The sequence below is a fragment of the Nyctereutes procyonoides genome, unplaced genomic scaffold, assembly GCF_905146905.1.
Source record: "Nyctereutes procyonoides isolate TBG_1078 unplaced genomic scaffold, NYPRO_anot_genome, whole genome shotgun sequence".
Classification (NCBI taxonomy): domain Eukaryota; kingdom Metazoa; phylum Chordata; class Mammalia; order Carnivora; family Canidae; genus Nyctereutes; species Nyctereutes procyonoides.
The window spans coordinates 19,335,670-19,353,504 of record NW_026575120.1 but is presented as its reverse complement, the minus strand read 5'-3'; the positions used below and the strand labels follow the sequence as shown (position 1 = coordinate 19,353,504).

At 39.7% G+C, this 17,835-nt stretch overlaps 1 pseudogene; it reads right to left on the bottom strand.

Moving 5' to 3' along the window:
* Positions 1-15,877: 15,877 nt before the first annotated feature.
* On the bottom strand, positions 15,878-16,382 carry LOC129516137 (cytochrome c, testis-specific-like; annotated as a pseudogene).
* Between the last annotated feature and the right edge of the window lie 1,453 nt (positions 16,383-17,835).

Here is a 17,835-nt window from a genome sequence, read left to right as displayed (position 1 = left end):
CGAATGATTGTTTAGGCAAAGTTACCCTCCTAAGGGGAATGGAAAGGGCCTATCAATAAATTTCCTAGTTTTGACCAGGAAACTTTATGTTGACTGCTTAAGGTATTCCCCAGGGCTGAAACTGCAGTAAAGCTAGGTATTAAGTCTTGGTTTACTGATTTGGGGTCTTTTTTTTTTTTAAGATTTTATTTATTTATTGAGAGACATAGAGAGAGAGGCAGAGACACAGGCAGAGGGAGAAGTGGGCTCCATACAGGGAGCCCGACACGGGACTCGATTGTGGGTTTCCAGGATCATGCCCTGGGCCAAAGCTGGCGCTAAACCACTGAGCCACCCAGGCTTCCCTGATTTGGGGTCTTAATCTAAATGATGCCATTTTGGGCCTGTGGTTTTCTGAAATCATGGAATGAGCTTTAATACAAGAAATGTGATAAACTGGAAAGCAGTGGTGGGTGAAAATATTTAGTGTGGGTGCAAATATTTAGAAAGGAGTCACAGTCAGAACTAAGGATTATGAAACCTAGTGTATCAATACACAAGAAAATGGACCAGTAGAGGTTGAAGATGGTGGTAAGTTCTGGTTGTCCTTCATTTAGTAAATGATTATCAGAAGAGATGAGATGTCTGCTGAACAATAGCTGATCTAATATTTCAAATGTCCTTATTTCATCCAAAGTATTTCTATTACTAGAAATAACTTGAAACCACACAGGACTCCCTCAGATAATTGAAGATGTTTCCACATACCCCCAGGCCTTCTTTTATTCAGGCTAACCATCCCCAATTCCTTTAACTATCCTTCACTTAACATATTCATTATTCTCTGGAAAAAACGGCACTGGGTTGTGATTGATATCACATTTGATATCAAACAAATGTGCCAAAGGTAATCTGACCAAAGAGGAATATGGTGAATCTATCTAACCTTTCCTCCCTACTCCCTAAAATTGCTTCATTGAGCCAAAAGAAAGGCTCTGACATTTTCTTTGATGTTCCCCTTCTTTTCTTCATTTCCTTCAAATGTACATGTGCCTGAACAAAAAATGTGCTCATTGATGACAAAGTAAGAAGAACAATATGACTAATAATGATGATGATAAAATGATGAAGCTCAGGGCAATCCACTGATAATAGAGATTTCACAGAACTCACATTAGCACTCATGAGGTTGGTAATGAATAGGTTTTGTTTTGTTCGTTTGTTTAACCTGACACTTCTATAGAAGACAAAGAATATGAGTTGCTCAAGGACCTGCTATTCTAATGCCCAAGTTACCTCCTGCTTTAAGCCAGGTAGTGCAAGCTGAGAGTGTTAATGTGGCTTCTAGAGGGGCCGAACTTATCCCCCATATAATGGCCTGGCATACTGGGAAATTTTGACTCCTACAAAAGGCACAACAGAAAGAAGTACTCAACATCCTGCTCCTATTTGGCACTCTACTGTTTGTTAAACTATACCTTAAAGCTTAATGAAAACTAAAATCTATCTTAAAATGTACTTTGAATTCACTTAGTTACAAGTTGAGGTTTATTTGATATGTAATGATTATCTCTTTTCTGAAAAGCAACCCAAGTTATACATCAGACCACAGCCTTATAATCAGATTACCAGCTAAAATAAGGTAAATCAATGCTAATAGGAAGAAATATAGTTTGAGGAATACAAGATTCAGTGCTAAAGGATCTGGTTTGGGACCATTCCTCTTTGTTGGCTCTACTAGTAAATGTTAAACATCATAAAAACAAAATTAATGAGAAATTAATTAGGAGGTAAATAAGGGTCATTCGTGGCATTGAAAAGTAAACAAAATATCAAATACATTAATTATAAGCATTGAAAATCACATAAAATGTTAGACAAGAAGTCCTCAATTGTATAGTTTAAAGGAAATGAAACTGGAGACCACATATCCTCTGCAGATGGATAGGGAGAAAGGTTGTGCAAAGATCGTTAGATTAAGAATGTGTTTAATGCTCCCTAATTTAGCATGAGTAAGTAATTGTCCTCCAGGGAGAAAGGAAAAAAGGAAGAGGAGAGGGAGAGAGGAAAGAGAGAAAGTGGGGAAGGAAGGAAAGAAGGAAGGAAGGGTGGGAGGGAGGGGAATTGAGGGAGGGAAGGAGGAAGAAAAGTCCTTATAGGAAATACTGCAGTGGTTTATTATAATTTATGAATTGTCTAGTCACTCCATATCAGATATCTGCAGAAATAAACCAACCCAGGACACTGTAGAATCAATTCCTATACAACTCTGAGCTTCCCTGGGCATGCTGTTCATATTCTAGAGAATTCTGTATTGGACTGTGTGGTAGATTGTTACACCAGTGGTTCCCAGGGAGTCGCATCTCCCAGCATTCATGCCTTTGTGTAGCACTTCCTGGGTTGACTCTGGCTGTGGCCCTGCGGCTTTCCTCAGCCAATAGGATCATGGGCACCTGTGCTCCAATACACTGGGACTTGTCCCCTTGAAATGCTACTACTGCTATGTGAAGATCGCACGAAAGAGGCCAGGTGTAGGGAGAGGCCCAGCTGTTCCAGCCTGTCAGGTTTCAGCCAAACCACAGGAGTGAGCCCACGCAGATCAGCAGAATGACCATCCAGTCAAGTCGCAGACCCATGAGAAATATGAAAGTGCTATTGTTTAAAATCACTCAGTTTTGGGCTGTTTGTTATACAGTAAAAGATTGCTGATGCAAGCTGGAAAGATCAAGCCAGAGAACTAAAAAGTTCTAGTTGAGAAAATCCTAGAGCTTTAAAATTTTGTTATGTGTTCAGCCTCCCTGAGAACCCCAACTGCCTCTGGGACTGCCCCACGAATTCTCACCCTTCCTTAACCAATAAGCTATAAAAAGAGAGAGGAAATATAAGATAAATTTTATGATAATGTAAAGGAAGAAAACTTCTTCATTTCTAGGTTTCTTGAATGGCCTGATAATTAAATTAATATAAGATAGATTAACAGGGGAAAAACAAATTTAGTTTCATATGCTTGTCAAAATATAATATTCAAATAAGTGACCAAAGCAGGCAGTCTTTATATCCTTTTGAAACAATAAATTTGTGAAGAATTGACAAGATAGATGAATTTGAGCTTGAGGTAGTAAATAGTGAAGCAACAAGGTTTGTTTATCCAGTCTTCTCAGCCCTAAATTCCCTCTTTACCTCCTGATGTAATGAGGGCACCTTTCATATGGAAGATTTATATTCTGCTTTCAGGTGTACAAAGGAGGATAAGTGTCCTTTTTGCAGTAGCTGTTGCTTAAGTAACTTTAATTTTTAAAAATCAATATGCCAAAGTGGTGCATTCAGGGGCAGCCTGCCCCATCAAAGACCATCAGAATTTTCCATATACAAGGTAGAGATCCTTCCAGGTTGATGTAATCTGTTCTCCCTGAATGCTCACAGCTTTGTCTCTGTAGCCTTTGTAGGTCTTTATACTTTCTACCCCTTTGTTAAAGTTATTATAATTGTTTTTATTTATAGCATTTCTCCTTTTGCTTATTGCCATCAGTGACTGTTTCTTTTTATAACCTCCCTCTCCAGTAATAATAGGCATTTACTACACATTTGACAAATAAGCAGAAGCAATCATTCATTTCCCTTTCACTTTAACAATGGAAAGTATACACCTACAGATTTTAAACATGTTAAGTGAGCAGGAAAAGAAGGAAAAATAGGAAGAGAAGGAGAGCCATATGTGGCTTCTTTTCTTAACTCAAATATCCTAAAAGTAGCTCTCTTAATTCTGTCTACATATTTTGCCCTACTAACAAAAAGTTTCATTATAAAAAAATATATACTCTTAGGAAAAACTGTTTGATAAAACAGAATTCCATTCTAGCTACAATATCTATTACGTTGGATCAAGATGAAAATTTGAAAAGACAAATATTTTCCCAAAACATTTTCAGACCTCACTAAGAGCTCTCTCAAAGGAGAGAGCTACATTCTTTGCCTTGATTTGTGTGCTTAGAAATTCATCTTTGCTGTGCTTTCAGTTGTTTATTAGGCAGGAGGGAGATATGAAATGAATAAATGCATAAATTGATCCAAAGGAGTTTTTAATCTAGTTGGACAACCAAAGACAATACAACTATTGAATAATAATTTCAAATGGTATATTACTAAAATTGCAAGACCAATCATAATAATAATTCTTCTGGGCCAGAGTTCTAGAAATGCTATGTATTTAAAAACAATAGTTACTCATATGTGTGTCATTCACATCTTAGGGATAAAAGATTTATATCATTGCATGTAATGAGTGATTATTTGAAAAATCATAAAAATTCAAGGGAAAATAAACAAATATATGATTCTGTGACAGGATAATAATATGATCCCCATAAATTATTCCCTCCTTTCCTACAGAGTAGTATCTCATCTCAGAAGATTCAACTTTAATGAACCATTCCTGGGATTAAGATAATTCCATAAAACATGTTGATAATTTCTTAGGCTACAAGGCCTAAAATGAGCTTACCCTGACTATTCAGAGAAGTACTGATTCTTCCTGGGCAAGCCCAAATTTAGATTCATTCATTTATTCAACAAACATGTATTCAGGCCCTACTCCATATCATGTACTGGGTTAGACTCTGGGGATACAAATATAAGAAGACAAAGTTCCAGCTTTACTATGCATGCAGGGAAATGAGACTGCCAGAGACAGTAGGGCATACAAGAAAGAGCCTTGGACTGAATGTTAGACATCCTGAATCCCAGCCCTGGTCTCACCACTACCAGTTTACTATATAACAGTACATGTTAATCTGTAAGGATTTATGGTGCCATTATCATTTACAACACACACAGAGGACTAGAAATTATTTCTGTTAAGTGTCATCTCTTTAGTGGCATATGTTACCTCCTGAAGTCTAACTATGAATATTTTTTTCTAACTATGAAATATTATTTAAAAAACAGATGACTTGAGACCATTAAACGTCTGCCTTCAGCTCAGGTCATGATCCCAGGGTCCTAGGATCAAACCCCATGTGGAGCTCTCTGCTCAGTAGGGAGCCTGCTTCTCGCTCTCCCTCTGCCTGCCACTTCCCCTGCTTGTGCTCTCTCTTTCTCTCTCTGTCAAATAAATAAAATCGTAAACAAACAAACAAAAACACCCAGATAATTTGGGTCTTTTGTTCCTGGTAGCCCTTTTATTTAGCCAATTTAGGAGGGCTGTCCACCATGTTGAAAAACTAACAATAACATTTATGCTTTTGGAGGAGGCATTTCAAGATGGCAGCTTAGGAAAATCCTAAACTTACGTCCCAAAGACAAAACAAGTATATAGCTACATATACAATTAATTCCCTCTAAAAATCTCCCTGAAAACTAGCTCAACAGATCTTCCACAATCAAAAATTAAAAGGCCACATTCAGATGGGTAAGGAAAAGAGACACAGTCTCTCCAAACCCCCCGCCCCCGACATGTGGCCCACGCCAGGAGGAATTGGGAGTGATCTCCTACACACAGAGCTTCTCTCTGTGATGCAAAGGTTTTGTGTCTCACATCCAGCATGCAACCCAGGGGACCTAACCTGAGAGAGAAGTTCCCAAAACAGCTAGCTTCAAAAACTAACAAACCTTACATCCAAGAGAAACACAAGGCTATAAGGAATGGAAATTCTGCTCTTAGAAGGCTCATACAAAGACTCTTGATCCAGGACCCAGTGCAAAAGCAGCAAACTGAAAAGCACCTACATCATATGTGAGGCAGATTAATTTGCTAACATTAAAGCATCTGCCAAAGGATCAAAAGCCTGTTGGAAATTTCTGGGGACAAATGCACTAGCAGATGCTATTTTTGGCACTCTTCTTCTACCTTCTAGTGCCAAAAAAGGCAGGTAGCATCTTTACATTTTCTTTCTACCTAGCTGGCACCAACACACTGTGTGATCTGATGGACAAGTGTCCTGCCTGTCCATGGGCTGGTGCCCTGCCACTCCCCATTGCTCCTGTGGCTGCTGCCAGGCTCAGTGGTTCTGAAACAGAGAGACGGTTCGAGAGACAATCAAGAGCTAGGGCAAGATTAAAGATATGGTTCATCTCCTACACAGGGCTACTCCTTCAAGCCTGAAAGAATCAGCTGTTTCTCTTAATACATAGAAACAAACAGAGTGTCAGTAAAACAAGGAGACAGAGGAATATGTTCCAAATGAAAGAACAAGATAAAACTCCAGGAAAAAAAGCAGAGTTTTAGAATGCATACAGATTTAACTTGCTATCAACTTAAAATAGACCATTATATATCAATCAGTATGATAGACTGCATTAAGAAATGAAGATTAAAAATAATATAATCATCTCAATAGATGCAGAAAAAGCATTTGACAAAATTCAACATATACTCATAAAAATTCTCAGCAAAGTGGGTATAGACAGAATGTACCTCAACATAATAAAGGCCATGTATGGAAACCCTTCAGTTAACATCATATTCCCCAGTGAAAAGCTTTTCTGTGAGATCAGGAATAAGACAAGAGTGCCCACACTAACCAGGTTTATTCAACATAGTATTGGAAGTCCTAGTCAGAACAATTAGGCAGGAAAAAGAAATAAAAGATATCCAAATTGGCAATGAAAAAGTAAAACTGTCACTATTTGTGGGTATGATTTTATATAGAGAAAAACCCTGAAGAGTCTACAAAAAAACTGCTAGAACTATAAAAAAAAATTCAGTAAATTTGCAGGGTATAAAAATCAACATACAGGCATACCTTGTTTTATTGCACTTAACAGATATTGTGTTTTTCACAAATTTAAGTTCTGCCGCAAGCCTACCTCAACCAAGTCTATCGGCACCATTTTTTTTAAGATTTTATTTATTTATTCATGAGAGAGAGAGAGAGAGAGGCAGAGACACAGGCAGAGGGAGAAGCAGGCTCCATGCAGGGAGCCCAACGTGGGACTCGATCCCGAGGCTCCAGGATAACGCCCTGAGCCAAAGGCAGGTGCTAAACCACTGAGCCACCCAGGGATCCCCTCAGCACCATTTTTTAAAGAGAATTTGCTCACTTCCAATCTATGTCATAATTTGGCAATGCTTACAATATTTCAAACTTTATCACTTTCATCATATTTGTTATGGTGATCTGTGATTAGTGATATTTGATGTTACTGTTGCAATTTTTTGAGGGCACTATGAACCACATCCACATAAAACAGCAAACTTAATCAATAAATGTGTGTGTTTTGACTGCTTTATCAACTGACTATTCTGCTTCTCTCTCTTTCCTTTGCCTTACTATTCCCAGAGACACAATAATACTGAAATTAGACCAGTTAATAACCCTACAATAGCCTCTAAATGTTCCAGTGAAAGGAAGAATCGATCTATGTGGCAAACTACATTGTTGTCCTGTTTTAAATTGTTATAGCCACCCCAACTTTTAGCAACTACTAACCTCATCCAGCAGCCATCACCATCAAGGCAAGACCCTCTAACATCAAAAAGATTTCTATTCACTGAAAGTTCTAATGATATTTAGCATATTTTAGCAATAAAGCATTTTTAATTAAGGTATATATCTTGTTTGGGATGCCTGGGTGGCTCAACAGTTGAGCATCTGCCTTCGGCTCAGGTCATGATCCCAGGATCCTGGGATGGAGTCCTGCATTGGGCTCCTCACAGGGAGCCTGCTTCTCCCTCTGCCTATGTCTCTGCCTCTCTGTGTGTCTCTCATGAATAAATAAATAAAATCTTTTTTTTTAAAGGTATGTACCTTGTTTTTTTTAGACGTGATGTTATTGCAGACTTTAAACAGAGTACAGTATGTTATAAACAGAACTTTATATATGCATGCACTAGAAAATAAAAAAAATTATTTGGATTGCTTTATTGTGATATTTACTTTATTGTGGTGGTCTGGAACTGAACCTGCAATATCTGTGAGATATGCTTGCACAAAAATCTGTTGTGTTTTTATATACTAACAGTGAACTATCAGAAAGAGAAATTAAGAAAATGATCTCATTTACAATTGTATCAAAAGAATAAAATACCTAGAAATAAGTTTGACCAAAGAAGTCAAAACCCTGTACACTAAAAACTGTAAGACATTTATGAAAGAAACTAAAGAAGACACAAAAAAATGATATGCCATGCTCATGAACTGGAAGTATCAATAGTGTTTTAAAAAAATCCTTGTGTCAAGATATCCATATTATCCAAAACAATCTACAGATTCAGTGCAATTTTTAACAAAATTCCAAAGTCATTTTTCACAGAAATAGAACAAACAGTCCTAAAATTTGTATGGAACCACAAAAGATCCAGAATAGCCAAGGCATCATGAGAAAGAAGAACAAAGCAGGAGACATCACACTTCTGATTTGCAGACTATATTACAAAGCTGTAGTAATCAAGACAATATGGTATTGGCATAAAAACAGACACACAGATGAATGAAGTAGAGAGTCCATATGCATATGGTTAATTAATTTGTGACAAAAGAAGCAAGAATATATAATGGGGAAAGGAGAGTCTCTTCAATAAACGGTGTTGGGAAAACTGGACAGCCACATGCAAAAGAATTGACCACTTTCTTATACCATACACAAAAATTAATTCAAAATAGATTAAAAACCTGAATGAAAGACCATAAACCATAAAACTCCTAGAAGAAAACAAGTAGTAAGCTCTTTGACATTATCTTGGCAATATTTTTTTGATCCGACTCCAGAGGCAACAGCAACAAAGCAAAAATAAACAAATGGGACTATATCAAATTAAAAAGCTTCTGCACAGTGAAAGAAATTATCAACAAAATTAAAGGGCAACCTACTGAATGCGAGAAGATATTTGTAAACCATATATCTGATAAAAGGTTAATATCCAAAATATGTGGAGAACTCACACAACTCAATAACAACAATAAAAACAATTGAATCAAAAAATGGACAGAAGATCTGAATAGACATTTTTCCAAAGAAGACATACAAAGGACCTACAGGCACATGAAGAGATGCTCAACTTCTTTCATCAGAGAAATGCAAATTAAAACCACAACTATCAGACACCTGTCAGAATAAGCATTATCAAAAAGACAAGAAATAACAAGTATTGAGGACATCAAGGGTAGGGAATCCTTGTGTACTCTCAGTGGTAATGTGAATTGGTGAAATCACTATGGAAAACAATATAGAACTTTCTCAAAAAATCAAAAATCAACTACAATATGATCCAGCAATTCCACTTCTGGGTATTTATCTAAAGAAAATGAAAACACTAGCTCAAAAAGATATTTGCACCCCCATGTTCATTGCAGCATTATTTTCAATAGTCAAGATATGGGAACAATCTAAGAGTCTACCAATGGATGAATGGATAAAGGAATTGTGGTAGTTCTGTTTATCTGTCTACCTGTCCATCTACAGTGGAATACTACTCAGCCACAAAAAGGAATGAAATCGTGCCATTTGCAACATGGATGGACTTTGAGGGTATTATGTTAAGCAAAAGACGTCAGAGATAGATAAATACCATATTATTTCACTTAATTGTGGAATCTATCAAAACAAAACAAAACTCACAGATTGGTGGTTGGCAGAAGGGAGGCAAGTTGGGGGCCAGGTAAAATGGGTGAAGGGGGTCAAGGGGTACAAATTTCCAGTTATAAAATGAAGTCATGAAGATGGAATACACAGTGTGGTGACTAGTCAGTAATATTGTATCACATATTTCAAAGTTTCTAAGGGTAATCTTGACAATTTTTACCACAAGAAAAAAACTTTTTGTAACTATATGAGGATGGACGGTAGCTAGATAGTATTGTGATGATCACTTTACAATGTATACATATATTGAATCATTATGCTGTACACCTGAAACTAACATAGTGATACATGTCAATTAGACTTCAATTTAAAAAAATAATTGAGCCATGAAAAGCACTCAGTAAATGCCAGATAATAAACACACACACACACACACACACACACACACACACATCATGCTTTCATGTCCAATACTGGCCAGAAATTCTTCCTCCATTAAGGATTCTTCAAAATCTGGAAGCCAAATGCACTCTTGCTTTCTCTGCTGTGTGAACCACTCCCCTACAAGAAAAAAGTGTGAATTTGAAGCTCCAAGAGAAAGCACCAAGGAAAGCTCACTTAAGAAATCAACCAAATTGTGTTCAAATTCACTTCCATTCTCTTGATTCTTTTGGTTTGATTCCTCTATTCCTTCTCAATTTTTCCCTTCCTTCTCCTTATGCTTCCTCCTTTGGTCAGAACCTAACTTTCAGAATGAATTTGTTGTTTCATCAATACCTGCATGTTATACTTAAGAGGGTCTCAGCCTCAGCTTTGTTTCCTCCAGAGGGGGCTTGAAAGTGTAGCATGTTATCTGCAGGTCTTGTCCTGTGAGCCCAGTGCTGGGAGTGGAGGCTGGAGTGATCCTGTGCACCAGTTGCTTGCCAAGAACCAGTGCAGCCTGAGGGCAGTTCCTGTATGCCTCTCCACACACAGGGGTGCTTTATGTTAGGAAAGAATCACAGGATGTGGTTTCCTTCACACTTTCCTGAGTTCAGTAAGGCAAATGAGCTAGTTAATCTAACATAGTATAATAACTCTGCAAAGATTATGTGTCAGTCTTTTGAAATTCTGGATATGCCTCTGATCAGCTAGTTCTGTAATTATTAAAATTGTTTTTGCGTCATTTCTTTCAGTGGCAGAATGGGGTCCAGGTGATGTTCAGATTCCTTCTGGTCCCAAACATTGTATGGTTTATAGTCTTTTAATGAGAACTCATAAATATGTAGTGTTTAATCCCAATGAGGGTTGGCAAGTGTGGTTATATACATACTATGTGGGTAGAGACTCCACAAGGGAAAGTCTTCCCTCTTTCATATTTTTCTTTTGTATAGCATGATCTGTCATTTTTTGGCCATAACCTTCTACTATGCTAGATACTGCACAAAATGCCTTGTCATTAGAATATTAACATGCCAATAAAAACCAAGTTTCTGTCATAAACTAAATGATAGCACTCACCACTGTGGCCATAAGCTGGCTCTTATTTAAACAAACCCTTAGAGGAAGAGGCAAAGTATGTCCCCTTACCCATGGGTGGAATGAACTCCAATTTCTAGTTAGAGAAAAGTCCTCAGGCAAACAGTACAATGGAGGGAACTGGTTTGGTGGAGAAGGCAAGACTTGCTAGGGGGCAGAACTGGAGCTACCTCCAGGAAAGAAGGACGTGACCACACATTGGAGCCCTGCTGTGGGGGGCAGGCAGCCTCTGGTCTAGAGAGGAAAGTGCTTTCTTCAACTGGAAGGCCAGAGGGAACATCTGGCTTTCATAACCAGGAGCAGTGAAAGGAAGGAAAGAAGCAAAAGTTAGATATATTGAAGCAGCCATGATGAGCCAGACGCTGTCACCTGTTTCGTTGCATTTAAATAACTGGGTTTGGTGTAACATTCATTTCCAGAGAAGGTGGTGGGACTTATATTAAGAAAGGAACCCGAGACATGAATATCTAGCTTCATGGCTGTTTTCGTAAAGTCTTTTTTTTTTTCAAAGATGTTATTTATTTATTTATTTATTTATTCTTGAGAGAGAGAGACAGAGAGAGAGCAAAGACACAGGCAGAGGGAGAAGCAGGCTCCATGCAGGGATCCCGATGTGGGACTCGATCCCGGGACTCCAGGATCACGCCTTGATCCAAAGGCAGATGCCCAACCACTAAGCCACCCAGACGTCTCTGTTTTCATAAAGTCTAGGGACTGCCACCACTGCTCGTTCAAAAACCATAGCCAATTAAGTTTGTTTCCAAATATTTTGGTGGTTCTCAGCCTTGGCAACACATTAGGATCTCCTGGGATGCTTTGAACAAAATGTTGATGCCTGTGTGCCATCCCATTCCAATCAAATAGGAGCCCCTTGGGAGAGGGGGAAAGGGACAAATATTAAACCTCCCAAGGTTACTTTAATACATGCTCGAGACTACTTCTGTGCTCCCTGGCAGCGAATTCTTATAAAACTAAAAAGAGTTTGTGTACTTTTTGCAAACATCGCAAGAAGAGCGATGTCAGGAAATCAAGACCTGGTTCTGAATCTGGTCCAAGGAAGGGATGAGACTTTGGTTTTGTTAGCATTAGGTGATGTACTCAGAGCTCGTGGGAAGGTTCAGGGAACGTCACCGTACTGGTCGAAGCTGGTTTCTGCTCCTTTCTCAGGAAAGAGAAAAGTTTTCTTCAGAGCTTCAACCTGTAAGAGAGCATGGGTTAACACAGGCTGTTCTCAGATGTCCCACATCACTTGGGGTATAAGTTGTCCAGTTCTATCCCCAAGCCTCAGATGAGCAGTTCTTCTGAGCCACAGTCTGCTTACCACTGCATTACAGAAATATATGGAACACATAACGTCTTTCTTCTTTTTTTAAGATTTTTCTTTTATTTGAGAGAGAGAGTGAAGAGAGAGCATGAGCAGGGGGTAGATGGAGAAGCAGGCTCCTTGCAGGAAGCCAGATGCAGGACTCGATCCCAGGACCCCAGGATCACGACCTGAGCAGAAGCCAGACACTCAACCACTGAGCCAACCAGGGGCCCCCACATTTTTAATTCTTAAAGTCATACATTTGCCCCACAGTGAATGTGAAGTATATGTGAAAGAAAAATACTAAAATGTTTCAACTTTACTAGAACTTGATCAAATCTCAAAATAAATCTGTTAAGTTACCAATCATAAAAAAATGTATTGAAAGTGTGCTATTTCAGTTTTCTGCCAGCAGTTATGTTTAATTTTGAACTATTTTCATTCCTTTATGGCTCTATGAGGGCTTTATTTTATTCATTTTCATAAATATAAATTATTGGTGTTTACTTTCGTCTTTAAAATATTCTAAAATATTTCAGTGTTTTCCCTGAATTACCTTTATGAACTTATTTCTTCAAAATCTATGCTCTGAGTTTCTGATAAGACATTCTGTGTTTCACCAAAAAAAAAAAAAAAAAAAAAGAATGAGAGAGAGAGAGAGAAAGAAAAAAAAAAAAGGAATGCCTGGGTGGCTCAGTTGCTCAAGCGTCTGCCTACAGCTCAGGTCATGATCCCAGGGTCCTGCCTCTGCCTGCCGCTCCCCTGCTTGTGTTCTCTGTCCCTCTCCGTCAAATAAATAAAATCCTTTTTTTTTTTTTTTTAGAGTCTCTCATTTTCTTGAAAAAAAAATGTAGGCTATTTGTTTCATGGTATCCATTACTACAAATAAATGACAAATTAAAAAAATTAACACATAGTAAATAGATATTTAGCTTTTCTCTTGGAGCACTGGCCCTGGATGGGCCTTGGGGCACTGCTGAACACATGTGCTGGTGACACCTGTAGTACATGTCTCTACATGCCAAGGGGCCAGCCAACAGTAGATGCTCAGCACCTGTGCCCTGCCAAGGCCTAGTCATCCAGACCTCCCACCTATCAGATGCTGCCAGCATGTGAAGGCAGCAGTCCTCCTCACAGGGCATCCTAGGCCACTAGTAAGAGCACTGGCCCAAAGGGAGGAAAAGTAAGGGAGGGCCTCATGAGTAAAGAACAGAGCCACTTGATGTTTTTTAGAATCTGTAACATTTTAATTGTCTACTTGTGAAATTAATTTCAATTGTGCCAATTGAAAGAGAAAATACTGGGTGATGGGAGAGAGGAAACCAAAAGGAAGGTGGTAGAAGATAAGGAGGACAAAATTAAGAGGATAGAAAAAGAACTACAGAAATAAAAGGAGGAAAAGGGAGATATTCACAAATACAGGAAAGAGGCACAAGACAAGAAGGATGGCAGGGAAAGCAGGAGAGAAAAAAGATGAGTTACCAGGCTCCACACTGAGTGACTGCTGAGGGTATTTGTGTACACCCTAAAATTCATTTGGGCTGTCAACACCCATCCAGCTGACACGCACTGAATACCTACTGTGTGCCTGCGTGTTGGGTAAGACTCAAACTTGCATAGGATTAGTCTTTGTGATCAAGATGTTTACGATCAAAGAGACATAAAACATACACAGCTACGCATGCAGCAGGAGCCTTGGCTGTCTGCTCTCTGCCATCCTCCAATGTCACCACAGGGCCCAGCACTTAGCAAGAGTTCACTAACTGGTTCTTGAATGTGTTAAAAGCTAACTTGTGATATAAGCACTAGAAATATAGAAGAGGCAGGGATTGCTTCCAGCTGAGGACAAAAGAGACAGGAAAGGATTCCTAAAGATTAATGCTTGAAGAATAGGTAGAATTTTCATAAGCCAAGTTATAGGGCAAGGCATTTCAATTAATTAATTAATTAATTAATTAATTAATTAATTAATTAAGGTGGCTTCACACCCAGGGTGGAGCTCAACATGGGGCTCAAACTCACGACCATAAGATCAAGACCGAAGCTGAATTCAAGATTTGGATGCTTAACTGATTGAGCCATCCCAGGACCCTGGGGCAAGACATTTTAGACAAATGCCACAGTGTGAAGCTGCAGAGCCTGTGTAGGTTTAAGAGCCAGGAAAATATCAGATTATCTGAATGCAGGGTCTGTATTAGGGAGATAATAAAGCTGAGGAAGATGAATACTAGGCTGCCCTCGTCCTTGAAAGCTGACAGGAGTTTTCGTCTTACTTGAAACAAGAAGAAGTGGTCATCAAAGGATTTTTAGCAACCAAATATGAAGCATTAGAGTTAATGTTTAAAAAAGATGACTTTGGCAACTGCATTCAGGAGAGTCTGGAGCAGGGAGATCCCTGGGTGGCGCAGCGGTTTAGCGCCTGCCTTTGGCCCAGGGCGCGATCCTGGAGACCCGGGATCGAATCCCACATCGGGCTTCCGGTGCATGGAGCCTGCTTCTCCCTCTGCCTATGTCTCTGCCTCTCTCTCTCTCTCTCTCTGTGACTATCATAAATAAATAAAAATTAAAAACAAAAAAAAAAAAAAGGAGAGTCTGGAGCAGAGTTTCTGAAAGCATGATCTGTAACCCCATCTTTGATCTAATCACTTGGAGTGCTTACTGCCTGGGCCTCACAGACATTATATTCCCTAGCTCTGAGGTGAGGTCCTTGGATCTGCATTTACAGAAGTTATCCAGTATATGAAATTTTCTGTACACAAAAGCTATCTAAAACTGGCTTAAAAACAAGACTAATGAGGAGGTATATATTAGTTATGCATTGCCATGTAACAAATTTCCTCAAACTTAGTAGCTTCATATAACACAAATTTAGTACCTCAGTGTTGTTGATTAGGAATTGGAGAGTGGCAGGATCCCTGGGTGGCGCAGCGGTTTGGCGCCTGCCTTTGGCCCAGGGCGCAATTCTGGAGACCCGGGATCGAATCCCACATCAGGCTCCCGGTGCATGGAGCCTGCTTCTCCCTCTGCCTGTGTCTCTGCCTCTCTCTCTCTCTCTCTCTCTCTCTCTCTCTCTCTGTGACTATCATAAATAAATAAAAAAAAATTAAAAAAAAAAGGAATTGGAGAGTGGCTTAATTAGGTGGTTGCATGAATTTGCACCGAAGCTATAAGCCAATGCTGCAGCCATCCAAAGGCTTGACTAGGGCTGGAGGATTCACTTCCAAATTGATTCTGTGGCTGTTGGCAGGAGTCCTCAATTCCTCCCCAAAGGTTTGCTCATGATGGAGCAGTTGACTTCCTTTAGAGTGAAAGGTGAGAGAGAATGAGAGAAAGAGAGAGAGAGAGAGAGAGAGAGAGAGAGAAACCAAGACAAGCTACAAGGCTTTTTTAAAAAAATTATTTTTATTTATTTTGTTAATTTCAACTTTTATTTTTAAATGTTAAACTTATTACAGGCTGATCAAGTAAGATCAAAAATGACTTCTTTAAACATGCAATATTTGAAATTAGAAAGTTTTGACTTAGAACTAATATTTTTTAAGTTGCAAGAACATTTTATGAAGATGTTGTCTGTTTCAAATATGGAGTAGGATCTTCTCTTTCACTCCTCTTTTTAAGACCAGCAAAGACCAGGCATATGTTTCTTTGGGTTCTCCAAATATTCCATCAGAGTTTCCTCTCCACAGATAACCCCTTTGTTTTTGCTAGCACTGGAATAAGAAAATCCTAGTGCTTGTCCTGTTTTTCATCTCAAAAGGCCCAGGGATTTGGACCAGTCTTGTGTTTTCCACTTTCTTCCACTGTGTGGCACTGAGTACATTTTTTTTTTTAAAGAAGATTTTATTTATTTATTTGAGAGAAAGAGAGCACAAGCAGAGGGAGCGGCAGGCAGAGAGAGAGAGAGAAGCAGACTCCTCACTGAGCAGGGAGCTCCATGTGGGGCTGGATCCCAGAACCCTGATCACCACTGAGTGGAAGGCGCACATTTAACCGACTGAGCCACCCAGGTGCCCCCACATTTTTAAATAAAGATCTTCTTGCCTGCTTCAGCATCTCCCATCTTGTTCACAGGGTTAGCGGCTCTGCCCACTGCTTGCGTGGAGAACACCTAGCAGTCACCCAGGCTGCTGGTGGGCCAGAACGTGCACCACAAGTTTGAGGCTGGTGTTCTCACAGTCGTGCCTCAAAGACCAGTGCTGGATGCCCAGCCAGGCATGTGCTCACGTCTTTTATAACCTAATCTCAGAAGTGACATACTGAGGAGGTGGGGATGGATCACTGAGGTTAACATGGAGTCTAGGTACCACACAAGGCAAAATCCAAGGTCTGAGTATGAAGTTATAACTTGAAACTGCAGTATGTGATGTGAAATAATATAAGCTAATGTATTTGTACATCCACCAGTTCACGAACTATTCTAAGCACATTACATATATTATCTCATTTAACCTTCACAACAACTTCATGGGGTAGGCGTTGTTATTATCCAGAAGGGAAAACCGAAGTACAGACAGGTTAGTAGCCAAGTGGGAGTACTCTTATAAAGAAAGACTTTATCAGGGTGAATGGGTGACGGGCACTGAGGGGACACTTGACGGGATGAGCACTGGGTGTTATTCTGTATGTTGGTAAATTGAACACCAATAAAAATTAATTTATTAAAAAAAAAAGAAAGACTTTATCAGCACATGAACTTGAGTGTGGGGGAAGGTCATCCGCTGCAACCAGTGTCCGTTGTAGGAAAATTTTACTGACTGATGAACCACCTGTTGGTTCTTCAACTGCTGGATCCATGAAATGTGAGGATTCATTTTCAGCTGGCCACGGCCGCTACCCAGGGGCAAGAGACAATCCAGCCAAATGCAGTCACAGGCCATTCATTTAATAAGCAGTGGGAACCAAAAGTAAACCAGAAATTCTCCCCTGATGCGATCCCTGGAATGGTTCCTAAATAGGTTCTCAAGGACTTCTCTCTGCCCCCAAGGCTCTTCCTCTGAGTAACTTTGAGTAACTTCTGAGGTCTAGAGAAGTTAGGAAGAAGAAAGTTTCACTTTTGAAGGAAGCTAATCAGCCCCCTGAATGTGTCAGGTGGGCTGTGGAGAGGACCGGAGGGACCGGAGAAGGCTCAGTGTTCTGGACTCCTCCCCAGCATGTGCAGGGTGGGGTTCCCCAGAGCAGGCTATTTCTCTGCGCACATTCCCAACGCTCCTGCACAATGGAAAATGCCCTGCCACGTTTCTACTCGCTTCTGCCCAACTTTCCTGTACTCCGTCAGCTCCTCCCTTCCGGCACCACCCCAACCTGTTCTTGCTGCTATTCACAGATTCCTTTGCCTTCTTTCCCTTCTCCAGATTTCTTTCATTTTCCCCTCCGTGTCTGTTGTTTGCAGGCTCCATCTTTCCAGCCTTTCGCCTCCTTGATTCTGCCCTACAAAGCTTTGTGGCCTGTACTGACAAGTGCCAGAGTGTCTGATAAATGACTTTAATGTCAACAAAAGGGGGCGGGGCGGGTAA